Source organism: Ornithodoros turicata, unplaced genomic scaffold (assembly GCF_037126465.1).
Source record: "Ornithodoros turicata isolate Travis unplaced genomic scaffold, ASM3712646v1 Chromosome16, whole genome shotgun sequence".
NCBI classification, from domain to species: Eukaryota; Metazoa; Arthropoda; class Arachnida; order Ixodida; family Argasidae; genus Ornithodoros; species Ornithodoros turicata.
The window spans coordinates 1,651,178-1,678,570 of record NW_026999320.1 but is presented as its reverse complement, the minus strand read 5'-3'; the positions used below and the strand labels follow the sequence as shown (position 1 = coordinate 1,678,570).

The window sequence follows — 27,393 nt, the reverse complement described above, 5'->3', positions numbered from 1 at the left end:
TGCATACTTGCGTACTCTCTGCATACTTGTAAAACTCCGGGTAACCAGTGTGATCAAAGTTAATTAAAGAATACAGCCCGATTCCTTTTTGAATTTAGTCTGCTGATAATTTTCCCACCTGAATTTGCACAACTTTTCCACGTTAAGTTATTGGCCCAATTTTTACCTCCTCCCCAAATTTGCAAAAAATAATAAATAAATGAGACCCAAAAACGTCCGTCTACTTAGGTGGTGCTGTTTCTACTTGGGGCCTGACATCCTCTACCAAAAAGCATTTTATTTCCACCCTGCTAATTAATGGGCACTACAATTCTGATGACTGCTTGCAAAAAGCAAACAAAAAGAAAACTGTGCATTGCCAACAGCGTGGTGCAGATAAAGTGATCTGTAGAAGATGATGTTGAATGTTTTGTTTCGCAGTCTTCAGCTGCTTGAACTTTAATTAAAGACACATAATCTGAGGATGCAGTATTTGGAGTACTCCATTGGCCAGTTTCGGTCTGATGTTGTATGCATTTTTGCTATGTATTGGCACTTGTGCAAACTATGCAGCTTCTTTTTCATTTTGCCAATAACTAATGAGATGATTAGAATTAATTATGGACTTTCTCTTTACGAACATTCGGTCCTATGTGCTAATGGAGTAGCTAGTACAAGGCAGTCTATAATATTGGGCAAATTGTTTGCTATTTTTTATGGCATTCTCATTTCTGCATTTTATTATTGCGTGAATTTTTGAAAACATCCTGCATGACCAGCTGTGAGCACTGACTGTTTTGCCCTTCACTGACGTCACTTACCCTGAATTCTCAGCTAGTGCAAGGCAGACAGCTGACAAAAAAGAACACTTGCTGATTTCTGCGATCAGGGCCAATTCGTAGTGGCAAAGGGAAGCGAGGAAAGCAAAACAGATTGCATTTATCCACATATTTGTGCACATCTACACATTGTGTGTCCACACATTAAAACAAAGGTGATAGATAGCATGGACAAGCAGATTGTGGCAGGGAATGTTACCGGGTTTTGTGTGTAGGAGAGCACTCTTCCGGGAATTTGCTGCTTCGTTCTCTAACTACATTGTTCGGTGTAGGTTGCATCAAGTCAAACCGTTTGCGTTGTCACTGTGCCACAAAACTCCCAATCATCATCATCATCAAACCGTCTGCTGAAAAATCCCACGGACAGTGAAATCGAAGGCCACATTAAATCATGGCTCCGTCACGCAAAGGAACGACATGATCGGAAATCGACTGGAGCACAGCGCACAGCCTCATCCAGTGAGGACTGTACGTACCCAGACAGAACATGCCGTCCCATAGAATTCCCACACAGATCATCAAGGTCCCGGTCCCGAGCAGACATCACAAGGAATTCATGTGCGGACAAACAAAAGAATGCGTGGGCTGCTCGTCCCGTAACTTTCCTTCCAGGACAGGAAACGGACACACGAAACCCCATCACAAGGTGGCGCGATATTGCGCGCCGTTTGAAGCGACACTGCACGGCGTGATGTCAAACTATGGTTTGTTTTAATAATTATCGCAAGGCTAGGTGGCATGTAAGAGTGCGCGTTATCGAATGTATTTTTTACTGCAATGCTAAAATAAATAAAAATACTGTCAGCAGTACACGTTCAGAAATTTTTTAATGAAGTACGAAGCAGAGGATTTATATCCTCGAGTGTTTTGGTCACGTGACCCCGTTTTGTGAATGTGGGAACCAAGGCGGGAATTGCGTGCCATTGTTCGAAGTCGTTGCTGTTTTTCTTGTGTTTCCATCGGATGACGAACGTGAATTTGCAACACCACTTCGTTAACGAGCATCGGCTGAAGTGAAGTACGACCTTCGACCTTGTTGTAGTGACGACGTAATCCGATTTCGTCCTGTGCATTTTCCGGCGCTGTTTGAGGGGAGGTAGAGGCATACCGCCAAGCATGGCGCCCAACAGAACGGATGCAGCAAGTCGATCAGGTAAATTTACTTTTTTTGTCTCTTAGTTTGATAGTATCATTTTTCTTTCTCCCATTTCGTCTTGTGCAGTACCCTCTTCGGGGCAATTGTGGGGCGGTTATCGCAGTTTCGTTGCCTCCTTGCATGTTTTGTTTTGCTTTGTTTAGCAGTTCTTGTTCATGTACGCGTTCAAATTAAGTTACTGTTATTCACCTAGGCTGCTCAGTTCGCACATGTAGTCTCCATTTGGGGCGCTGAGTTTCTGTTCTTCCACAGGAATGTTGCTGTGATTAGGGCAGCTGCGAGATGTCTAAGTATTGGCAATCTAGGACATTCCTTCGGGAGATCAGCACGAGTGTGGCAGAAAGTTTGTCACTTATAAGTGCTGGACATGAGGACAGTTTTAGCGAACATTCTTGTGACCCCTCGTATGGAAACAGGACCCAATCACCTAGCAATGGAGAAGCTTCTGGCGATTCGTGGACACTGAAGCTTCAGATGTGTTAAGTGCAACTGACGCAACTTTTGTGTCCCGCTACGCTTTTCCTGACGAGGAACCCGCTCCAGCGTCCGACAGTGTATCCATTACATCCGATGATGACTCCAGCGACTTGGAAACTGACCTAAGAAATTGGGCAGTGCAGCATAGCATAGTCCATTGTGCTGTAAGTGATCTCCTGAAAATACTGTCCAAGCACTCATGCTTTTCCTACCTGCCACAGTGCTCGAAAACACTGCTCGAGACACCCAGACAGTGCTCTAACTTCGTTGACATTGCTGGTGGTCAATATTGCTATTTTGGTCTTGCTGCTGGAATTATTACTTCTGCGCAGTGTTGGCCTGCGGTACCACACAGCATAACGTTAAACTTCGACATCGATGGTGTGCCGCTCACTAAAAGTGGGAAGCAGCAGTTTTGGCCCATCCTATGTCAGGTTTCAAATTATGGTGACAGGAAGCCATTTCCAGTTTCTGTATTCTACGGGACGTCCAAGCCTTTGGATTTAAATGCCTATTTGGAACAGTTCGTTGAAGAACTCAATGCCCTACTTGGAAGTGGTGTGACGATAAGAAATTCCAGTGTTCAAGTAACAGTTGGAGCTATCGTATGTGATGCCCCTGCTAGGGCATTTGTACTCTCGGTAAAAGGACATACCGGGCACAATGGATGCACAAAGTGTACGACAGAAGGGGTGCATATGAATGGACGTATGACATTCACTGAGGTTGATGCGCCACTGAGGACAAATGCTAGTTTTAGGGCACAAGAGCACGGTGAATTCCACATAGGCACCACAAAACTTCTTGATCTACCTATTGATGTAGTCCAAGCCGTTCCTCTCGACTATATGCATTTAGTTTGCCTAGGGAGCATGAAGAAGCTCCTAAATCTCTGGTTTAAAGGTCCACAACATGCTAGGCTTCCATCGCATATATTACTGGAAGCATCGGAAAAAAATGTATCTCTCGAGCCCTTCATTCCGGTTGAATTTAACAGGAGAACGAGAAGTTTTTCGGAGCGAGATCGATTTAAGGCCACAGAATTCAGGCTGCTTTTGCTCTACACGGGTCCAGTGCTTCTTCAGTCAACACTTCCCCAGGATTTTGCTTGCAATTTCCTAACTCTCCACTGCGCCATCACAATTTTGTGCTCTCCCCATTTGTGCTCGTCTTGTAGACTATGCCGAGAAGCTTCTTAGGTATTTCGTAAAGACGTATACCAAGCTCTATGGAAATGACATGGTTTCATACAATGTCCATGGTTTGCTCCATCTTGCAAATGATGCACGTGTTCACGGGCCCCTTGATACTTGGTCAGCTTTCCCCTTTGAGAATTACATGAGTTCGTTGAAACGATGCATAAGAAAGCCAGAGAAGCCGCTCGAACAGCTCTGCAAGAGGATGGCTGAACAGAAAGGAACGGCATCTGCATCGTCTTGCAAATCAGCAACTTCTCAATTTTCACGGCAGCACTCCTGCGGAATCCTTCCCAGTGGGTGCCAGGGTCCCCAGTATAGAAGGGCATCCTTTGACAGTGCCTTTATACTTCAAGCCAACAGGAGAGATTGCTGCTGCGGGTTAAGTGATGGATCTGTCATCCATGTTGAGAACTTTGCGTTTAACGGCAGTGGAGAGCCTTGCCTCATTGGGCGGGAATATCTAGATGTTCAGGAGCTCTTCTCAGTCCCGTGTAGCTCTTCAATGCTCGGCATCAACTTTGTGTCTCGGCTTTCGGACATTAAGTCATGGCATCTAAAAACTGTTTCTTGTAAATATGTGAGACTGCCTTACAAGCACGGTTTTGCGGTGATACCTCTGATCCATACTAATGGTCAAAACTAAATTTTCTCACGTGGTGCTAAAATCCCTGTGCAGTGTTCTATGACCAGTGTATGTTACCTAATCTACATTATGTATCATTGAAGAGCGGCGAAAAACTATCACCAACGTCAAACAGAAAGTGGTGAAGAGGAGGCCTACATCAACTGTTGCGCAAAAAGACAGGGGTAGAAGGAAGGAGAAGACAACTTTAAATGAAGAAGCCTGTGAACAGTCACAGTACTGTTCCCAGAAAGAGGGACCACTTCAGGAGGAGCATGAAGCACTTACTGGTGACGAGTACAGCAGGTCACCACTTCCATTCCCACCCACACCACCACCCATGACGTCAAGTCACCCTCCTGGAGGTGGTACGTAGTACTGGTCGCAATGGAAGCATTTACAGCCTTAAAGCTTGATTGCCTAATTAATGCTTTGTATGTCTGCACTTAAATTTTCAGCACAATGTTTCATGTTGCAAGCTACTGAGCACCGACCGGACCTTCCTGCCCATCCCCAACATTATCACCAAGGTAATTTATTTACGTTCGTAGGAAACTGGCAGTCTGTATGCACAGAACCCCCTTGCATCCTCCCAAATTTTGCCGAGGCCCACAAAAATTTGATTTTCATGCGTTGCAGATATAATACCCCTTCCCCCAATTTTTTTCGACACCCAACACTTGAGAATCTGCTTTATCCACTATCCCATTATGATGTGCAATTCATTGTGTTTCATTTGTCTTTTTTTCCTTAGGCTTGCCACACAGTGCCCAGAACATGGTACATATAAGCCTTCCGTCAAGTGATCATGACGTACTGACACATCAAGGTGATACCCTGTAGCATGGCTAAGCCTTTCTCATACCACCACAAAAAACAGTCACTTCAGCCGCAACATGTCCTAACTTTATGGGTGCATTAGGGTGACATCCTTTGTTGCAAGTGTTTTTGCGAAATATTTTTTGAGCTATCTGTTTTGGATTGTTTTTTATCATTTCACACAGCTCACCTGCAGGGTCGACCAGCATTTGTCACAACCTACTCAGAGGCACAAAAGTAGTTTTACCCAACAGGTGTATATTTTTTAGCAATTATTGTGTGTCTTGCTGTTTTTGTTACCGTTGCCTACAGCTATTTAGCAGTGTGGTAAGGCATGCAAAACGCTTGTTGTGCAGCACCACCACATGACGAACAGGTCCAGCACGGTCTGTCCAGTGTGCAGTACTTCCGCCCAGGTATGATGTTTGTACCTGAGTTACCTTATCACACATGTGGAAATTTTTTACGACTACATGTCCTGGCAACGGTGAATGTGCCCACATGCATTGTTTCGTGAACAAAAAAAAATATAGAGGAAGCGTTGTACGTAGACATTACCCCGACTGTATATATGCAGAGCAGTAGCTAATTTATTTTACACATGCAGGTATGTATCGACCTGATGACCGAGGACGGCTACACTCATCTGCACCTAGTGCCAATTTTCACCGGCCTGGTGAGCACATCATATATTCCCTTACACTTCCTACAGACGCATGCATGACAGACACAGTACCGTAATTTCACGCGTATAAGTCGCAGGACGCGCTTTTAGGAAAGCTTTAAAAATTTTCTAGCAGATAAGCCGCTGCAATACGAAACGACTGATTTGTGCGGCAACGGAGATCATAGAGAAGGACATAAACCCTATGGTCCATACTCCAGGGTCAGCTCTAGAGTTCTACCAAGATCGGATTGTGTCCTTGTTGGGCGTTTTTAATGGATTGAATGGTCAGTGGCCTTCCAGAAAACGTGAATCACTGTCACCACTTTCGTTAAAGCTGCTTTGGGGAATGCACCACGAAGATCAATCTACTCGAATGTGGACCCGTCCCTGTTACGCACTGTTCGTGCATCGGCAGGGCAGTGCCATTCCAGAGACACTGCCGGCCCATTCGTTAAAATCGACGTATGGGGAAAATACCAGGAAAAATAGTAATCAGATGAGCCGCACCGGTGGATAAGCCGCAGAGCGCCCGTGAGAAAAAAAAAATCGTGCATAAGCCGCAACTAATACGCGTGAAATTACGGCACGTGTATCTGCATTGCCTGTGCAAAAAAATGTGAATTGTCTTGTGTATACCAAGCAAAATATCTGCAGGTTCATCTCAGTCGTATGAGGGGTCTCGGCCTCAGTCTCAGAGCTACTCCCATGGCATGCAGACGGAAAATTCCCACACAGGTATTAAATCCGTATACTTCGCTCTGTTTTAATTCCGGACGTTACTTGTTGTGATTAAACAAACCAGGGGACATCAGAAGTAGTTCCACGTCCACAACGCCGTCTTCGTTTCACACTGGCAGAGATGCACAAGATAACGAGCCTGCGCCAAGGCACTGCTTCATTACAGGTTTGTATCCGCCTCCAGTTTTGCACACGAAACAGCATGTTAAAGGGTGTTTCGGCATCTCATTTGTAATAAACATTATTTAATGATTGGGTGCTATAGGTGACCTTGTGGGTGCGAGGCGGAAAGAGCATAGCCAGCAGCGTAAAGCTACAAGTGGTGGTCAAGGTAATTCAGTTTCAAAAGTTATATATTCAACATTGGCACATTGATTTCTTAGCACGCAAGGTGTGGCTATTAAATAACGGAACTGTTCACCTGAACCATTATATGTTCCATACTCCTATGAATGGGGAGTGTGTTCGCATACACTTAGTCGTCACCATAAGAAGCATGGTGAAACAAGTAGACCCTTCGTCGCATGTGGTCAGCCTGCTGCTACTGAAACACATATGGGTGAGATGTGCAGCTACGTTGTGAGAGTCAAGACTGAAAGTGCAACAATGGAACAACGCGTCATAAAGTTCCTTGTGAATGGGAAAAAAACCAGCGTGTAAACTGAACAGACAGAGAAGATATGTACACACAGGATGGGCTAACTAACGAGTTGTTAGTTAGCGCGCCCCGTGTGTGCGTGTCTTCTCTGTCTGTCCGTTTCTCACGCTGTTTTTTTTTTTTTCTTTCATTCGTGGTGTAGCAACTTGCTCACACTATTGCCTCAGTTCCTCGTGAGACTAAACCAAATGCTGTACTACAAGCATTTTGGACTTGTCGAGGAGGTGAACGTTGACACTGTATTACTTTCTTATTATTGTTGACTCTGTAAATTTCATGGCTAGTTGTTTTCTTTTTTTTTGTGGGGCAAGGCAACATTGACAACGGCTGGCACCATCTCCTTTTTCTGGTCATTATTTCCAGACCAGTGGACAAGACATTGCGTCTGGTCCACTTTACAGCTGCCAATAGTACATGAAAAATCGAAGAAAGCGTCTTCTGATGGTGAATGTGAGGACTCTGTGTCTGAATTATCGCACTTTCAGCATGCTTTCTGCAGAACACGTCTTGTAACCGTGCTAGCGAATATTTGCTGTTTGTTGTTGCATGCCGTAGCTGAAATCTGCATTGAAGGAGCCCATTTCGAGGCTGCAACAAAATAAAGAGGGTTGCCTTGTATTCTGGCTTAATCGTTTCTGTGAATAGAAAATTCCCGCTTTATCAATACAGGAGGGAGGAGGTAAAAGCACCGCTTAATATGTACGTTTCGATTATGACATTAAATATATTTTTGCCACCATTCCCTTATTTATTAGACACACCTCGTATAGTCTAACCCCTTTCAATGAACTGGAGATGTTCTACAATTTAGGTGTATGACCACTTCAGCTGACCTTGTGTCATTAATACTGGAAGTAATCATTTTAAGTTTAGGTTGATGCTGGCTTGTAACGCTGCTCTCGTTTATTTTTATTTTTTGTACAACAAATTCAGATTTCCAGCGTGAGATACTTCGTATCCTGCATATCATCAGGTTAACAGTGGAACACCACACAAAACAGTTGGAGAGCATAGCCCAGCGTTCAGCTGTAGAGGAGGAAGAAACTCCTGTTCTCGTGAAGCCTTGTACCTCACCTGATGAGCTTGTTGAATTTGACAACGTGCTTGCAGCATCATCGGACGCCAGGAGCAAACTTGTAAGGACACATCACTGTAGCTTGACTTTTATTTTTTATTAGGTCTCTCTGCGAGCATGTTGTATCTGTTTATAGATTGTGGATGATAGGAGGATAAATGTTCAATTTAGTGTTTCAGTCAAGAGAGACTCGGTAAAGGGTATTAATGTATGCCTGAATTATGAGAGAGCTTCCATGTTCTCGGTGCATAGAAATCAGGGATGCGGAGGATTCATTCATGCGGGATTGATAGATTGCAGCAGTTAAAATTATTATCTTCATGTGTTCACTTTTATCTTTTTAGAAGAGGCTCCTGCAGAGCCTCGGAGGAACAAACGCTAAAGACGCAGCCAGGAGGATGATGTCTACGTTGATGACCGATGCTGTTGCAGCACAGTTTACTTGGGAAGGGAAAAACGATAAGCAGAGGTTATGTGATCTGAACTGCACGAACATTATTTTAAGTAAGTTGAGGATCTGTGATCTCTATACATTTCACAAGTTGAACATTTTTATTGCGCAGAAGTTGTTGGACATACATATCTTTTACTGACATCGTGTATATTTAGGCTGCTTCACTGGACACACCAAACACAATCGTGCTCAAGGCACGAAACGTGAGGCGGAAGAGGCGATAAGGTCGTGGCTCAGGCATGCATCCGAGAGACTTTCACGTTCTAGTGCATCAAGAACACCATGTGAGGAAGACTGAAGTTGGAACTGTGGAATGTGTGTGGATCGGGATGTGATGTGATCTGACTTCGAGGAAAGACTATCTAACTGGGTCACCCTGACATTTCAAGCCTCCGGTAAAACGTGATGGACAGTTGCACATCATCCTTTTTTTCCTTTTATTGTTCACACAGTTCAGTGCACCTATACCGGTCAGTGTAACTGTTAGTTTTTGAGTATTTCCACGCAGCTTAGTCGTGGAGTGTGGGCTGGAGCTCCTTTTTGTGTCATGGTTTTCAAAGCAGACCACCAGATGTAATTCAGGTTCCACACTTGCCGAGGTGACAAGTTATATTTTTTGGTTTAGGATGACAGCGTTGCGTCCAATTATCATATATTTACTCTGTTTTGTGAAGCTCAGTTTGAAAATCAACACCCTTCAAAAAGAAGACAGAAAACTTGTCAGCATCGAATAACGAGGAGGATGAAGGGATCATCCCTAGCTCATATTTATTGTTCATCCTTTCGTGGAGTCTTACTTTGGGCACACTACGCTTCCAGATAATCCATAAGAATCTGAGAGCCTCATTATACGAGATTCCCCAAGAAGTATTTTTTTTTAACCGTTGTCTTTCACTTCACTGCCCTTATACTGAGCGGCAGTATTGTTTTGAGAAAGTGCTCCCAGGAAGAGAGAAAAGTGGTCTTTTTTAGGGTGAATTTAGCAAAGCTGCGCATTTTGATCACGTCCTAAAAATATGATGACGTTCCTGGCGCTTCAAACTTTGCAGACCAGCAGCCATTCGCCTGAAGTTTTCTCGATATTATTTTTTAAGTGCGCTCACTTTGCACACACAAAAAAGTTAAGCAACGCAAATTGAGGTGAATGCATGACTATCAGTCTGCGAACTTTGAAGCGCCAGAATATTTGTATGACTGCATGGAAATTTAACCTTAGCTAAATTCACCCTGTATAGATATATGTGAGGTTTGTTTGTATCATTTTTCATAATTTTCATTTTACACTTCATACATGGTTCTAGTCAGCAATTCTTTTGGAAGGTGAAGATGACTGTTTTCAGATAGAAAGCAGAAAAAGTTGAGACAAATGAGACGTATATACTTCAAATTGTGGTTATTTGTTCTGTGTTTACTTTTTGAAAGTAGCTGCGAGCCTTGCAGTCTGTGATATGACATCTGGAGATATATATTTTATTCAAATTGTGGGCAGTGGGTCATTATACAGAATATAGCAAAACGGAGCTAATGTGGGAGCGGGCAAGGTTTATTCCAAGAGTAAACTGGTTTTAGCAGCCTATATATAGAAACGCGGAGGGCTCCGTCCCGCGCAGATCCCAGATATTTCACCGGGACCGTCCGGGGACGTTACAGGGATGTTCGAGGAGCTGACAAAACGGTGTCCGTGGGACGTCTTTTGTCCCGCTAGAAGTGTTCCGCAGGATGTCGTGAGATCCCGTTTAAGGCATCCGTGGGACTTCCGTGGGACCGATTTGTTCTGTCTGTGTAGTCTTTTGAAGGCATACTTGTGAAATCTGCTACTTGGACAGCACTGTGGGCCCACGTACGTCCCAGTGGTATCCCGTGGATTTAATGTCGGAGGCATGGTGCAGTCATCACTGTATGGCACATGCTTGTCAGCTGCCACATAACAAGATCACCATTGCAGCTCCCATGATTACAATGCTGGATTTATTATCTGTGTATGAGGTACATATGCAGTTTGGACAATAGCTCCCTTTTTTGCGTCATAAATGACTCTTGAGCCTATTGTTTTATATATGCCAGAGCTGTTTAACGTAATGTTAGAGGTATCAAAGGTTCCACAATGACCACTGGTCTGGGTGTATGCAAAATTTTGATTTGTGTGAAATTAATAAACTTGGGTTTCTTCAGTGCAGGCCGACGTACCAGCGAATACACTGGGGCTATATGTGGATGGGCTAAAACAGAGATATTCAAAGAGGCCAAACAAGGTGGTGCTGGTAACTGAGGAAGTCTTGTACCTCTATTAATTGATGTTTTTAAAGGTGTTGTGACAGTCTTTCAGAAGTATTCAACCATATTACATACGCACCGTGCTCACTGTTAGAACGATGGAAAAAATATTGCTCTAGCTATATTAGTTTGGAAAACTACAACCCACAGTGTGATGTCACGGACCTCTTTTTCCCATGTGGCTTGGCAGACTCGCGTCCTCGCCCGCTGCGGGAGAGGTGCCACGTCACGACTGTGGCTCCTTCAGCGCTGTTGTTCTCCATAGCTGTTTACCCTATGGTTTTGAATTTTGGATTATCTTGGGTGATAGAACAGTTTTTTTGTTTTGCTGGGAAAGCGCAGGACCAACTGTCACAACAGCTTTAGGCACCATCACGGACCTTACCAGTGCCTTTGCTGATTCACCACCACCCTTCACTGAAAAAAAAGGCCAATTTCTCTAATTCCCATAAATCAAGGTTTTGCATACAGTTAGACGAGCAAGCATTGTGGTGCCTTTGATGACTATCCTGCATTACCCTATCTTAACTGTGCATTGCTTGTTGCGTGTATCTGTGTATGTGTGCTCAAAAGTGTCAATGCTTTCATGCATCCTGTTTTATTTCTAGTTTTATGTGCAATTCTGCAGTGAGGCAAGCTGTAGCTGCTACTGTACGTGACACTGCCTTAGAGTAGACCCAAATGTTACTGCTGGTAACTGCAACACATTATTTTGAATGAACAGTCACTAACCCATTCATTACGTACTGTTTTGATAGTTTTGTGGTCCCATTTCTGCATATACTAACCACCTGGGAAGTCGGCGTACTTCTAGTCATTACTTCTGGTTTAGCAACCCAGTGTTTGTGATATCTCTGTAATGCAGCAAAGTGAACTACAGTGCAAATTCATTTTTTTTCTGCATTTATATTTTAAAGCGTTTCACTGCTTCATCATTCATTATGGTCTTAAGGTCTTCCGGTTAGCTTTATGCCTCGAAAAAAGATACCTTTTATACATGTGTCTTAGTACAGTTTAGTACAACTTGGGAAGGCATATGTGGTATTTGTGCATTATTTAGTGCAATCTTATTTGGAGTGTGCGTGAGTAAAGTGAACCACAGAACGGAACTGTTACTCAGAGTTGTGTTGATAAGTGATATTTAGTGATATATTTTGAGTCCTACTCATCACTCATATGTTACTTTGTCTCTGTTACTGTTTTAGCAACATTCCCAATAAATACAACTCGAACTTTTTTGGGCATCCGGGCTCGTTTCTTAACCCTGAAAGCATCACAACAGTTGCTTGTTGACCAACGAGGCCATTTATCGTTTGTAAGAAAAGAGCATGCAGCGATTGTGCACCCCAACTTTGCACATAGTGAAATCTTCTCTATATGATCACGTTTTACGATGAGAGCGATGAGGCTGATTGAAAATAAATTTGCAAAATACCAGTAGTGGGCATAACTACTTTTGAGGTAGCTGAACCACAGGGTGACAAACTTTAGGAGTGCTTCAACTTGGAGCACTTTTAACATCCTGAAGTTAGTCGCTGCAGTTCAGCAACCTAAAAATGGTTATGCCGACCACTGGTACTTTGCAAATTTATTTTCAGTCAGCTTCATAGTTCTCACTGTACAATGTTACGCTGTGTGCTCTATATACACCACAGAAAGCACACATGCCATCATCCCAAACATGACCATGACATGTCCAAGCTACGATCTGTGGGATATCCACTGGAACATCGGCAGGACGTCATTTAGGGGACATCGAGATATCCTCAGGATGTCTCTCGGTAATGCTGCAATGTCCCTTGCATCTCCCACAGGTCCCAGAAAGATGTCCCTTGGGCATCCACCGGATGTCACTGTGTTATCTGGGCTGTGGCGTTCTTAATTGCAAAGGGAATATTTACCTCTTTCAGGGCAACTTCCCACATACCATCTAGACTTCAGGGCTGAGAGCGCTTAACACGAAACTTGCTCATCGCGTTATTGGAAAATTCATTAGTGAAAGTGCTCGATAGCAGATTTACATAAAACTGGCTCGCCATTTTCTTTCTTTCTGGCAAACATCCAGTTGCACAAACTACTTTTATATGCAACTGGTTTGCCACTTGTTTTCTAAGCCGGGGAAAATCTCGAGAGATGCGATTCGAGATAGTCACCCTGAAAGAGCTTCTTTTCCTCGTCAGATGTTACACACAGCTTAGAGAAAACAACAAAAAGTCGCCAGATCTTCGCTGAAGATAATGCTATGCGAGAAAAGCAAAGCTGTTTGTTGCACCAGTCACAACAGAAAGATTGATTGATTGATTGATTGATTATGTGTTTAATGGCACAAAGGCAACAAATGTCATAGAGCCAAAAGAGATACATGAGTCAAGATAATTGACCCAAAAACTTGTTTTGCAAGAGGGATACTTCAGCGAAGTTTTTTTTCCAGCAACCACAACGTGGTATGCTTTTCGTCAAGATTGTTGCCAAGGTGTTCTCCTCAGAACTCTTGCTAAAGTAGTGCGTCCTACTGTTGTCTTCAAATCTTGTTACAGTCTAAGTTGTTTTCAGTGATGTCATCTGGATTATGCGGTATATCAAATTCAGAGGAGCGCATGGATGCAAGGGCCACAGCATCTCGGAGGACTACATGGATGTATGAAGCACAGTCGTTCACAGGTCTACATTGATGCATGAAGCACAGCAGTTCAGAGCTCTTCACCACTAAAGGTCGGTCCATTATTACTCTATACACTGTGGTTGCGTGTGTGACGATGCATACATTGTGTGCCTTCGAGTAAACGTTTTTAATAATGTATGTGTGACTTGTGTTCGTACAAATATCCTTATGTGACAGTTTGCGTGCCGCATTGTGTTGCAGATGCGTCACATAGATGTGACGCATCCTTACGTATTTGTCATTGTGTAGTAATTGCAATATCTTGCGTGTTGCAGGTGATGCATAATCAAATTGTTTAAAATAAAAATGTAAAAACGTTATATATGTTTGGTGATCAATCACTTACAAGAGCCTGGGCAAGGCCGGCGCGAGGTTGGTCTGGGCTATCTTGCTCTCAGCGTACTGCTAATAGGGTCTGGCTAGTTAGGTCACTACTAAATACGTAATGTTCCCAGCGTCTAGTGCTCCCAGTGCAGAGCAACGTCTGGAGCGCATTGCCAGCTCGCGCTACTCCCAGCGTCTAGTGCTCCCAGCGTCCTGCTAATAGCGTCTGGCTAGGTATGTCATTGCTAACTACGTGCTGTTCTCAGTGTCTAGTGCTCCCAGTGTAGAGCAAGCTGTAGCTAGAGTTACGTGATTGCTCCCAGCGTCTGGCTAGGTATCTCACTGCTAACTACGTACTGCTCCCAGTGTCTAGTGCTCCCAGTGTATAGGAGCGTGTCGATATAATTATGTCATTGCTCCCACCGTACACATTGAACACTACTTCACTGCTTTCTCTGTATGTCCATATGTAAGTGGAACTAGTGGCACAGCAGACACGGTTAGTGGGAAAAACTTAATTACACAATCCTGTGTCTGTGAACAAATCATGAAACGACTAAACTTAAAAAAACACCAACACAGAACAAGCAGAGTAGTTTCAGCATAATTGAAAAAAAAAGAAAGAAAGAAAGAAAGGATGCTGGGTTAACGTTGTTTAATACAATTCAAAGTGAGACAGATCATTTCGTGCAACTGCTACAGCTGAGGCACAGGTGTGAGAAAACGGATTAGGTAGAAGACACGGTCGCATTAACTAGAGGAGCATTATGGGTATCCTTCTCCATTATCTGGTAAAGTGGGCCTCTATAGACATTACTAGCACGATGTGGTAACAGTTAAATTAAGCAATCGGGAATGACTCTCAATTTTTGTGTTTAGAGTCATTCGCGAAACCGGACTCTAAAACACTAATTTTTAGATCTGCGTTAAAGTCATGATTGGGAAGACTGAAGTGTGCAGATACAGGGGTAGGACGTTTATGAATTATCTCTCTCTTGTGCCCATAAAATATTTCTCGCATAGAATTGGAAGGTTCGCTGACGTACTGAATTCCACATTTCTCACAGAAGATCATATAACATATATTAAAAGTATTTCAGTTCAAAGATGGTCTTACTTTCAGATTAAAATTGCCGGCATAGCTATGAACTGATGTGGACGGAAAAGCAAATTTTCAAGTTTGGCATCTCATTCTGCTGCAAGGGCCACATCCTGGAGGTTGTTTCTGTACATTAGGACAAACAAGCAAGTTACGTATGTTGCACTGACGCCGAAACGTCACAGAAGGTGCGTGAGGGAACACTTCTTTTAATTTACTATCTGTGTGCAGAATATTAATATGGCGATTTATAATTGATTTTCAGTTGCTGAGGGCTTGGGAATACTGAGTAGCAAAAACAATGTTGGAGCTTTGCGGCTGGTCTAAGAAGGGAATTTGTGTCCCTCTCTTTGGCCTTTTCAAGAGCGTCGGAAATTAGCGACTGTGGGTAGCCCCGTTTAAAAAAAAAATCGGTGGACATCTCGCGAGCGTGTCTGGAGAAATCGTCATGATCAGAGCAGATTCGTTTTAGTCGCAAGTGCTGGCCGTGAGGAATGTTTTTCTTGTGTGTGTGTGGGGGGGGGGGGGGGGGGGGGGGGCTTTTGAAATGTAGGTATTGCCGCCTGTCTGTGGGTTTCTTATAGAGATCTGTAATCAGTTTCCCAGCTTTCAGGAACACCGTAACATCAAGGAAATTGGAAAAGCCGGGGAACACATATTAAGAAAAAGCACACAAATACACCGACCTAATACAACAAATCAACAATGTGTCACTCTCTCATTGCTGCCTTTTGCATTGATGATGCCTCCCGAACGGGAGACGAAACGTCTGCAGTAAATTGTTGATTTTTGGTGTTAAGTCGGTATATTTCTGTTTCTCTTAATATCAAGAAAATTAACGGATTGGTGCGAAAATTGACACGAAAATTTAATAGAGTTGTGTAGAGAATTAAAGTGGTTAAAAACAGTTTCAAGGATGCTTCATCACCACACCAAATAATGAATATGTCGTCTATATATATATATATATATATATATATCCGTAATAAACCAAAGGGCGTACGCCGAAAGATTCCAACGCTGTTTTTCAAAAGACCCCATAAAAAGTTCTGCATAATTTGGAGACACGTGAACCCATTGCGACCCCGTGGATTTGTAAGTTCTAAAAAGGAAATTATGGCCGCAGTTTCAAGAATATCGGATTGATATAATTGAAGAATCCTCTCAACGTATTTCAGGCCATCTAAACGTGGAATATTAGTGTACAGTGAGACAACATCCATCGCAGCTAGAATAGCGTTACTAAGGTCAGTGTTGCTGTTGTTAATGGAATCAGTCTTATACAGAGAAGATCATTAGTGTCCTTTACATACGAAGGGTGAAGGGGCGGGATGTGGCTTATGCAATGGTCAACGACTAAAGTTTTTTTTTTTTTCGGTGGGGGTGTTGTCATAATGTGATATAATATGAACTACTCATAATGATATTGATGACAATCGTAATATGAAAATCCACATACTAGGAAGGCACGAAACACACACACATCGACAGTCTCAACTTGGACACTTTGTCCTTGTCATTTGTTTTCATACTTCCCTAGTCTCAGGGGTTTAAATATTATGAGATGTACAGATCCCGACAAAGTTTACGGAACACTAGAGTGACGCATTTCTTGATCTCAGCAACACCCTAGCGGCGAATGGGAGTGGACACACTTACTGAGTGGTGCGTCGAGTACCCGGTCACCTGTGTGTAAGTCTGTCTGCTCCTGTTTGTAGGAACCGTGTCGCTCAGATGACTAGATACACCACTCCAGTGTTCCGTAAACTTTGGTCGGGACCTGTACAAGACATTTATACAAGGCAAAGAACAAACACTGGCTCTTCTTACTGTTCCTCCATTGGACCTCATATGATCAAAACGGCGTTCTTGATGCAATGCATTAATAGGCAAACCAATCTTATCATTGCCTATCATTTAGTTTGTCCGGCAGCTAGCCCGCATCTACATCATAGATCTTGACGCAAAGTCTGCATTCTTCTGTTGATATTACAGGAGCGTCGGATTGATTCTGAGGCATTTCTCAGTGCTGAGGGTCTGTGGAATGAGGACACACATGAACAAGACACCTCAACTTCAACAGGACAGGCCACCACAAAAATATCTCATTCTGGAAGTCTAGCCGCTGCAGCAGGAGCACCATGTCTACCAAGTTCCCCAGGGACGGCAGGCAAATGCACGGCACCTCGTCACGTAGGAGGCCTGCGCCGCCTCGACGCTCGGTGATGCAGCCAGCACAGAGATCTGCATTATGGTACAGAAAACTGGCAAAATAAAAAAAAACTACACTAAACCAGAAGAGGTTGGACGTAGCAAAGCTCGAGGAATCCATAGCTAATGAAAAATTGATTCATGCACAGATGGACACAGAGTACAAGACTTTACTCCTTGAGTCAGCTCAGCTGGACTTGGAAATAAAACGAAGACAACTAAATGTATGAGTATGGGAACACGTAACCCTGAAAAATGGCTGTACCCTCTACGACTATGCATTTATTGCTGCAAAATCAAATTGAATACTTTAGGACAAGAAACTTCAGGAGAGTGAGTGAGGGAACATGAAGGGCTCACTGACACAATTCCCTCTGCGGCTTATCTCTGTGAGCTTCCACAAGAGCCTTTTTGCCCACTCCAAAAATTATCAGATTATAACCAAACTCTCGACTCCAGTATTACCAGTTCTGAGCTCACAAAGCATCTTCAGGAATGCCAAATTCTAGGGCTGACCTAGGACAGAAAGCCCTTGTAGGAGTTTATAGAGATTAGGAGCAAAGGAAATTGTGTAAGTGTGCCCCCTGTGTCAACCCACTGTACTCTTCTGAGGTTCCTTTGCCTACGGTGACCTTATTTGAAATAAACAATTGTTTTGTTTGAGAGTATGTTGTCCTGTGTGTATACCTCTTCCATCATATACAACCAGCTAGCCTGCATCTTATGCGTCCTTCATGTGTCCTGCTTATCACCATTCATGTAGCCCATGCTGGAGATCCTCACGGCTCCTTGTAAAGTTTGAATTATTTAGGCTCTAGCGCTTGCGGCTCCTGGCTCTAAAGGACCGTTCCACACAACATCAACTGATTCATGCTCGACAACTGATTCACAAATGTCAGGCATGCAATTGTCATTTTGTTGAGCAATGTTAAGCAACACCGCTGTTGCAACAATCACCACCAGAGCAGTGTCAATCTTCAAACGTTGCCCCATCTTCAACACAGGAAACCTCCTCTTCCACACACCAAAGAGTCTTCCTACAGTGTTTCTTGTTGCAACATGCTTATTCTGATGTCTCTTTTCTGCAGCAGACTTAGGTGCTGCTAAGGGTGTAAGCAGATAGTGCCTGCAAGGATATCCTGCATCCCCGAGCAAATGGCCTCCTAAATTTGTCTCGAGGTGGGCTCGAATTCTCGAGCTGTCAAAAATTGTAGCATCATGGGTAGCACCAGGCCACCTAGCAACAATGTCGGTGATCCGCAAGTCAGCGTCACATACACACTGTACATTAATTGAAAAGTACCCCCCCCCCTTTCTGTTTCTGAACAGCTCTGCTATGTTACCACCTGGTGACTGTATTGCTACGTGTGTACAGTCAATTGCTCCAATGACTCCAGGAAAGCCTGCAATGTCGTAGAACCCGAGCATTGTCCTTTGCTTTTCATCTTGCGTTGATGGGAATTTTATGTAGAGAGGTGACAGCGAGGCAAGAACATGTGATACCCGCTTGATTATACGGCAGACTGTAGACTTGCTTATGCCAGACGTGTCGCCTGTAACTATTTGAAAAGTTCCACTAGCATAGAAACGGAGGCAGATTAGGAGCTGGCGTATTGGTGGTACTGTGGAGTTCCTGTCTGATGTAAACTTGAGGTGCTTCTCAATTACCAGGAGGAGATCATACATTGTATGTTTCATTAGCCGAAATCTCTCATGAAACTGCTTGTCATTTAGGGCTACAAAAGGGTCCGTGGTGTCCCTAGGATAATATCGTGACGGCTGAACTTGAAAACTCAGGTGTAGATCTTCCAGATCCTCGTCCAAGTACTCCATGGCTTTGCATCAGAAATGATTACCTTCTGTCTGTAGCAGACGACACATATTTATACTGAAGATGATCATAATAATTAAAATGTTTTAATGAATACCCTACCATGTAAAACTACTTTTCTTTACGCGCGTTGCTTATGTGGAAATACGTTTTCCAATAAGTTTTCTTTTGTGACAGCGCAAACTATGTTCTGCTTATAATCGCAGACGGTAACACACGCACGCATACAAGTATATCTTCGTAACGAGGTGCAGTAGTTTTACATTCACCTAACACCCAAGAGAGCTGTCAACACACTGTTTGACTGAAATGAAGCGATTTATGGGCAAAAATAGCAAGTAATGCTTGAAAGGACAAGTACACTAACGTATGGGGTACAAGGGTCCGAGATGCTGCTGATAGTCCACGTACTTTATTCACAACATCTGCGACACATCCCTGCGAAATGATGCTCATTACGAGACCAATTTCTCTTCTGAAACACAAATCCGCCACGAAATCTTCCGCTGCAATACCACAATACCAACGCCACCATATTTAACTCACGGGGTAACCGGCCGTTGACGAGCAATCAAGAAATCCGTCAACCTAACGGGAGATTCGGCTAACCGGCGTTCGTGAAACAGGGTTCATGGTTAACCTCTAGTTTAAGGACCCTTGATCTCGGTTTAACTCTTAAACAGCGTTGGTGAAACCGGTCCTTAGTTAATGAGTCTGCGATCATCTTGTCCGACGAGATATACCGAACCAATAATTCCTTGTTCTCTACTTCGTTGCGTGCGTAGAGATACTTCAAGGCAATATGTTTTGACCGCTGATGATGATCTGGGTTTTCCATGAGTTTGATAGCTGACTGACTATCACAGCTGAGCTTTGGTCCACCGGAGGTGTACTTTCCGAGACCGAGTTCACGTAAAAACATCTTGAGCCATTTTCCTTCTCGCATGGTTTCCACAGGACCTACATACTCAGCTTCACATGTTGACAAGGCGACGAGTTCCTGTTCACACGACCTCTAGCTAATTGCTCCCCCTGAGAAAATAAACACATAACCGCTTCTAGATTTTCCTCCACTTTGCTCGTTCCAGCTAGCGTTACAGTACCCGATCACGTTGTCTGCACGAACTGTGTTGGTAAGGCCAGCGTCTCGTGTTCCTTTCAGGTATCGCAGTATCCGCTTAGCCAAGTTCCAATGCACTTCCGAAAAAGAGTTATTGAATTGGCTCAAGAAATTCGTTGCAAAAGTAATGTTACGTCTAGTTCCCTGAACCAAGTACATATGATGGCAAATACGACTTTCGTACGGTACGTTTAGTTTCTCTTTGTTCTCCTGCGTTTCCTTTTCATCTTCCTGATCGGAGAAGGTACACACACCTGTCCGACTCCATCCGTTTATAGCCTTGTTTAAGAAGACTTCCGTCCAACGTCTTATACCCGGTTCTTCATGACTGTTTCAGTCCAAAGTTTCATTTGTTCAACTTGCAAACAATCACATTTTCGTGATTTCTAGCGGGTTGTTCCATGTACACCACATCGTCCAATTTTCGGTGAAGATAGGCAGTTTTCACATCAAGCTGTCGCGTGATCGTGCCCTCTTCAGTTGCGAGTGCGAGAAGTAGGCGCAAGCTGGTTAATTTCACAACTGAAGAGAACGTTTCAAAGTAGTCGATCCCTTGAACTTGTGAGCTATCCACTGCCACGACGCGTGCTTTATATTTTACAACTGTTCCTGTGGGACCTGTTTTTATGCGAAAGACCCAGTTGGACTTCACTACTTTCATACCCGGTTCTCTGTTCACAAGGGTCCAAGTGCTCGTTTTATGCAATGAAGAAAGTCTTCCATTACCTGCTTCCATTCTCGTCTCTCCGGTGTGGCAATAGCTTCGTCATAACTACAATGTTCTTGAAGATCTTCTTCGACCAATTTACAGTAGCTCTGTTTCGATGGGTCTATTTGTATTCTTTGGGTGATCTTCCTTTCCCGTGTATATCTCCGTGTTTCAACTACTGATGCTTTTGGGCTTTCAGTTTCCTCCGCTAAATGTTACTTTTCATCTCGGATAAAAAGTCTTCTCAATCCGCCTGACTTAAGTAAGTAATTTGCGTGAGAAGCGGGTCACCTTGCGGATATTTCAACAGTTCGCAACCATGTCTATCCTTTTGAAACTTTGCGTCTCGGCTAAACAAAAAAATTGTTCCGTTTAGGGTCGTAAAATTTATAGGCCTTTCAATCGTCGCAGTAGCCAATGAAAATGGCAGGTTGACGTCTAGGAGTCAACTTAGTTCTGTTTCTTGGAGGCACCCAAGTATAAGCCACGCATCCAAATACCTTGAAGTAAGATACGCTTTCATTTCGTTTCGTAAGAAGTTTTTCTGGGATGCCGCCGTTAACAGCTTTGCTACTGGAGCGATTCCTGACGTAGGCCGCTGCTCAAAATTCGTCTGGAAGAGCAGCCTCGACGGGTGGTCCTTTTCTCTGGGCCCAGAAGAAGAACAGTCTCTGTTCGAAATATCGGCGGCTTCTGTCCTGAGGCAACTCCCTTCCTACATCTCTACCGGTTCGCTGGGTTTCTACCCATCTAATGGGTCTGTAGTTGGTCGAAAAGAGCTTGCTGCCTGACCTATGATCTGGGGCTACAAGGGAAGTTTTCCAGTGACTAGGAAAAATATTGCAATAAACGTAAATAAACGTGAGCACAGGTGCAAGGATATCACAATATGCCTTGAGAAGGACAGCAGGTATAGTATCAGGGCCTGGAGTAGTGGACGGTTTAAGCTTGCGGATGGCATGATGGACATCGCTCACAGCTACCCCAAATATGGTCAGACAGTCAACAGAGCCTGAGCAATTGGGGTTAGCAACAGAGGTTGTGGTGGTAGTGTTGTATACAGATGCAAAATGCGATGTGAATATATTTGCAACATTTGACGGATTCGAGTGTATCATGTCCCCATTGTGCAGTGAAATAGTTGCTTCTGAATTACGTTGGTCTTGCTTTAACAAGTTCCAGAGCTTATGTGGGTTTTCATGCATATCAGTCTGAATATTATCGAGGTAAGACTCGTGGTCAATTTCAGCAGATTTCTTAAAAAGGACATCGGAACATCGTGTGAGTTTTTGTGTGAGTTAGTGTGTAAGGTTTTTGAATCGTGCGTGATAGTATTTTTTTCCTACTGAGGTAGTGACGGGTCTGTTTAGAGAACTAGGGAGGGAGTTTGCGACGAGAGGCCCGGTATATGGGTATAAACTGGGCGATACCTTCAGTAACGATAGCAGTGAACAGAGTCAGCACAGCGTTGAGATCGGTACAATTCAAGACAGGTGCGAAATCTACACTATTACAGTGGTGGTAAAGCCCTATGTAATCACCTTGATGTAGAGCCAGTCTATGAGAAGCTGGAGGCAGGGGTAGAATACGAAGTCGTGGTAATGTAATAAGTAGAGGTGGGTGATAGTCATCGACGGAGAGGATGGGGGAGCGAGCTAGCTCAACCAGTGCATTGAAGTTTGAGAAACACAGATCAAGCGTATTACCGTTCTTGTTGCGACATGATTGAACTGTAGAAATTTATGAAATCGAGCGGAGTCAAGCAGTGCGTTGGCCAAGCGAATTGAGGTGCAGCAGTATCCGATCCTCTCTTCGTTGTCGAAATCAAGACCAGGAGCATTAAAGCCGCCTAAAATTAAGAGTTTAGATGTAGTATGAATAAGCTCATTGGCCCGAAGATAGAAGTAGTTTTGTAGGACTTGAACGTTGCAACAAGGAGGGAAATAGTGTACCCCAATTAACAGCCTCTCCTTACCTCGAGCAGTGCACTCTACCCAGACGCACACACCCACTAGTTCTAGATCGGTACGACGACTTACACTTAGGCGAGAATGAACGGCACTAAGGGAGCCACCGCCTCTCTGTGATTGCGATTCACAGCGATCAGAACGGAATATAGTGTGTGAAGGCTGGAAGTACGCTGAACTAGTTTCGGCCAAGCAAATAATATCAATGTCGTGTTCACTTACAGCACTAAAACATGTTTCATCCTTAGTTCTAAGGCCGCGAACATTTTGAATATACAAATTGCAAGAAGTGCTGCGATGGGTCTGTTGTTCAATTCGAGTTGTCCGAGGCGTTTGACGGTGATGAATCATTTTGCACTTCAGATAACATTCCAAAAGAACCAGTGTCGTCAACGTGGGTCATACTAGGACGAAGAACACCCGAAAACTCGCGAAAAAGAAAATCAACAGGCAACAGGTTCTCATCTAGAAGCTTGTCAAAATCCACTATCACACGTCACGTGGAATGATGCATATGAGGGATTGCGAGTGCAAATGTACGGAAATGTAGACCACTGGGTGCAAAATCAACAACGCTTGAAAGATGTATATAAAAAGGAGCTTAATGCCATGATATTTATATATCGGCTGCCAGCTTCTTAAATGTGTAGGCCAGTGCATGTTGATGCTCTTCCTGAACAGAACCGTATCTTTCTTTCCACCAGAAACACGCAAGCAATAAAGTGCGTCATGTCTGTACCTAAAATAACTTGCGTAGCTTTGTGAACCAAATGCGAAAATATTTATTTACAGAGGTACATAAATACATTTACAAAATTAATGCACTTCTGCGGAGCCCTTGTCACTTCGAGCTTTAAAATTGCCCTTTGAATGATGTTTATATGGATTAGCTTGATTATGGGGCAGAGAGGCAGCTCTTGTCCCTGAAAAGATTTTTTCTTTAAGAATACCTACTTGCAAAGGAAACGTATTTTGTTCTGCTCCTTGCACCTCCCTAAAATTAATTCCAGGGCGAGGACACACAGGTCGTCTGGAATAGAATATATGGAATATTCAATGTTCCCAAAATGGGAAAGTTAGCATCGCTATCTGCCCGTCACCCGTGCCGTTTTCCTGTACGATCACCAAAAGATCTTCAAATCGCTCTGCGCTTGTGCGATGAACTCTCGTTGAACGGAACAATATGCTCAACTCAAGCAGCAGCTACAGAAAAAGATCAGAAGCTGTCAGTTTTGTTAAACGGCAACAAGAACTACAAGAAATATGTAATGATGAGGTAGGTAAACGGCAGTTTATGATAAACGATATCAAAATCCGCGCATACATAGTCGTGTATATGAGAACGAACAAAACTATCTATCTTTTACTTGGAATTTGGTGGTTTCAACTTTTATCCTGCATTTCCCCTCACAGAACGTCGCTGTCAATATTCCACCAAGGAAATCCCATATGTATTGATATATCATCCTCTAATTCATCCGCACATACGCTATATGCAAACAGTAAACGCAAAACTAGCTGGTGTGTTCTAGTAACAAACGTAAACGCAACAAGTGACATACACTCACGAAGGACGAAGGTACAGACGATAAGACGTTAAGGGGCAATCTTGTCGTCTGTTCCTCGGTGCGTATGAGTCACTTGTACGTTTGAAGTTACCCTAATCCCACTAACGCACTTTTACATGCGGGTCGATAGAACGACAATTGGAGTGAAAGAAATAGAAGGTCGAAGAGAACGGCAAAATAATTTAGGTCAGATTCGTTGTAGTACAGCACAAATACGTGTGGAAACATCGCCCCTTTGTGTGCACAAAGTAGGTCTCTACATTATGGAGTTTATCCACCAGCAAGCCTGCATCTGCACCATTTTGTGACTACAACTGTTGCACAGATTTTCAACACTATTAACCTAGAGGCGTCCAGCTCCCCTTAACCAAAAATAAATAAGGCAAGTTTTCATACCAAGATGTTGCCAGCATTGCAGTCTAAAAAGGAAAAAAAAAAACTTTCAATTAGGTTTCCATGCGTTGGCGCTTGGAGGGTAAGAATATCCATGCAAAACATCGGCATAACTTGACTGTATGCTTGACCTGTACTGGCGCTTGCTTGTGGAAGGCCAGCTCTGGCAGACTGGCACGGATACCCCATTGATAACAAGAAGTCCCCTGAGAAGCGAGGCCCATTCTCCTCTCTTATTGTTCTGGGTCGGTATTTAAAAGCTCTAAAAGGGCACAACAGCTAAGTTAGCGTTCTTGTGTACGTGCAGAGGGAGATCTCATATCCGGCTTCAGGGCGTGTTTGAGATGTTGTGTGCCCTGTGTGTGTCCTTCGTCGTTCCTTGTCTCGCGGATTTGCCGTTATGATTCTCCCAGAAAATGTTTCAATGTTGGAAAGTTGACGTTGAGAGAGACCACCGCGTTCTTCACCTTTAAGACGCGACGGGTGTTTGCCCTCGTGACAATTATGTAAATTAGGTAATACGCCAAGACTCCAAACCCCGTGTAGCATGCTTTTCCTCCGTCCGCCCGCCCTTCTTTCTCCAACATGCACAGAACACAGAGGAAAGGACAACAATACCACAAGGCCACAGCAGTAATAATACCCGCGATCTCTTTCGATACGATTGGTACCAACACACATGTAGCTCTGAAGCTGAGTGTATGATGTCCAGAACAGGGGGGGAAACACACGAATGGGGTGCTACTGGAAATGAACGCCACTAGCGTTCATTTTCAAATTACCTTTATTTCATTTTTTCGTTTGTTGTCATTATCCCCTTAATTGACAGCAACAACTACTACATTGATGACGATGGGATGAGATGATTCACCGAAACAATTGCTGTAATTTAAAAGGCACTGCCTCTTATTTATTTCTTGCATTATTCTATAGACACCGTTTGGGTTGCTGTCATTTTGGGTATAGAGATAGGCCTATATTCCTGGCGGCCGAGCACGGCAAACAATTCCATCATCACCACCCTCGGCCCATAACAACAAATGCCACACGGTAAAGAGTAGGGAGATTGCCCATAAGAGAAATATATCAAAGCCGAGGATAATTCAGGTTGGTTCCAGTTTTATAAGTTTGAGTTTAGATTAAGATGATGTGTATACGTACATAGAAGGCTGTGCTCTTGCAACAATAATGTTTTAGGTTAGCGTAAAGGTAATATGGATCGTAACAAACGAAAGCAGAATCATATGAGATGGTGTTACACATAAAACCGAAAGGAGAAATGTAAGATGAAATTCACAAGCGCTTTCCTACACGCGAAATGGAAATTCCTGGCTGCGTGAATGCGCCCTTTTTCTCTTTCGTACTTTTATTTTTCCCTTATGTTTCTGGCAACCATGATTTTACTTGTCATAAAATTTATCACCGGTCCCTCCAGATGGAGAAACGCGTTTAACGATATGTTTGTAAGGTTAACGTACTCGTGAACAGTGACTCTGCTCGTAGGCGTATTCCCTTTGTTATCTCAACGTCAAGTTAGGTTAGGCTAGGGATGTTTTTGCTAGGTTAGGTTAGGGTAGGCCAGCGTAGGTTGCGAGTAATTATCCGCCTTTGGAGTTACTGTGGTGAACAATTGTACGGGTGGCTGGACGGACAGCACCATAACAAGTATGGCGTGAAAATAAACTACTGTAAATAAATGTTACCTGACTATAAAATGCACAGTTGCGTGCGTGAAACTGTAACGACAAGTGACACAAGTAAGGGACAACCTTCCTGGTAACTCGCGAGGCAGCAAGTAAACGAACGTTTATTTTGCTTGCGGCTCAACAACAGCAGCGCCGCGATGCCGATGGCAAAGCCGCCACAAATTCCCCCCCTCCTAGCGCGTCGCTGGAAGGCGACGGGTGTGACTAGGTTTTTGGACCAACTCACGGAACGGCGTATGGTCGATGGAGGGGATAAGCCTGGGCCGGGCGAGGAAGTTGAGAGGTCGAGGTTGATAGAGGTCGAGGGAGGTGGATGGGTGTCGAGAAAAGCAGGCTTTAGGCGCTCGATGCTGACATTTTCCTCTTTCCCATTGACGAGAACGGTGTAATAGCTGGCCGCTCGGCTCAAAACACGATGCGGGCCGGTGTAGGGGGGCTGCAGAGGCTTTCGCACTCTATCACAGCGAAGGAAAACGTGTGTAGAGCTGCACAGGTCAGGATGTTGGTAGGGACACCCAGAGTAGGAACGGGAAGGTGCAGGGGGTAAGGCAGCCATGGCGCTGCGTACGCGGGTGACGAAGTCGGATGGTGGGAGTTCGGCGGGAGTAGATGGGGGTGACACGAGGTCACCGGGCAACCGGAGCGCCATACCATACACGAGCTCTGCCGAGGAACACTCGAAATCTGGCTTGAACGCAGAGCGGATTCCGAGCAGGACAATGGGTAGGGCTTCAGGCCAAGGGGTTTCGGGTGATGACCGTAATGCGGCCTTAAGCTGCCGATGGAGTCTTTCCACAAGGCCGTTGGATGCGGGATGGTAAGCGGTTGTTCGGATGCGGCGAGTCC

The 27,393-nt window shown here is 43.9% G+C and overlaps 3 long non-coding RNA genes across 3 annotated transcripts; all 3 read left to right on the top strand.

Annotated features, from left to right (window-relative positions):
- Nucleotides 1–4,550: 4,550 nt before the first annotated feature.
- On the top strand, nucleotides 4,551–5,112 carry LOC135372628 (uncharacterized). The gene is made up of 3 exons (XR_010416036.1): nucleotides 4,551–4,640; nucleotides 4,731–4,802; nucleotides 5,027–5,112. It is a non-coding gene; the product is annotated as an uncharacterized LOC135372628 (long non-coding RNA).
- A 340-nt stretch (nucleotides 5,113–5,452) lies between these two features.
- Nucleotides 5,453–6,432, top strand: LOC135372634 (uncharacterized). Its single transcript, XR_010416043.1, has 3 exons — nucleotides 5,453–5,507; nucleotides 5,699–5,767; nucleotides 6,413–6,432. It is a non-coding gene; the product is annotated as an uncharacterized LOC135372634 (long non-coding RNA).
- Nucleotides 6,433–6,766: 334 nt separating this feature from the next.
- On the top strand, nucleotides 6,767–8,599 carry LOC135372633 (uncharacterized). Its single transcript, XR_010416042.1, has 3 exons — nucleotides 6,767–6,827; nucleotides 8,088–8,290; nucleotides 8,574–8,599. It is a non-coding gene; the product is annotated as an uncharacterized LOC135372633 (long non-coding RNA).
- Nucleotides 8,600–27,393: the final 18,794 nt, after the last annotated feature.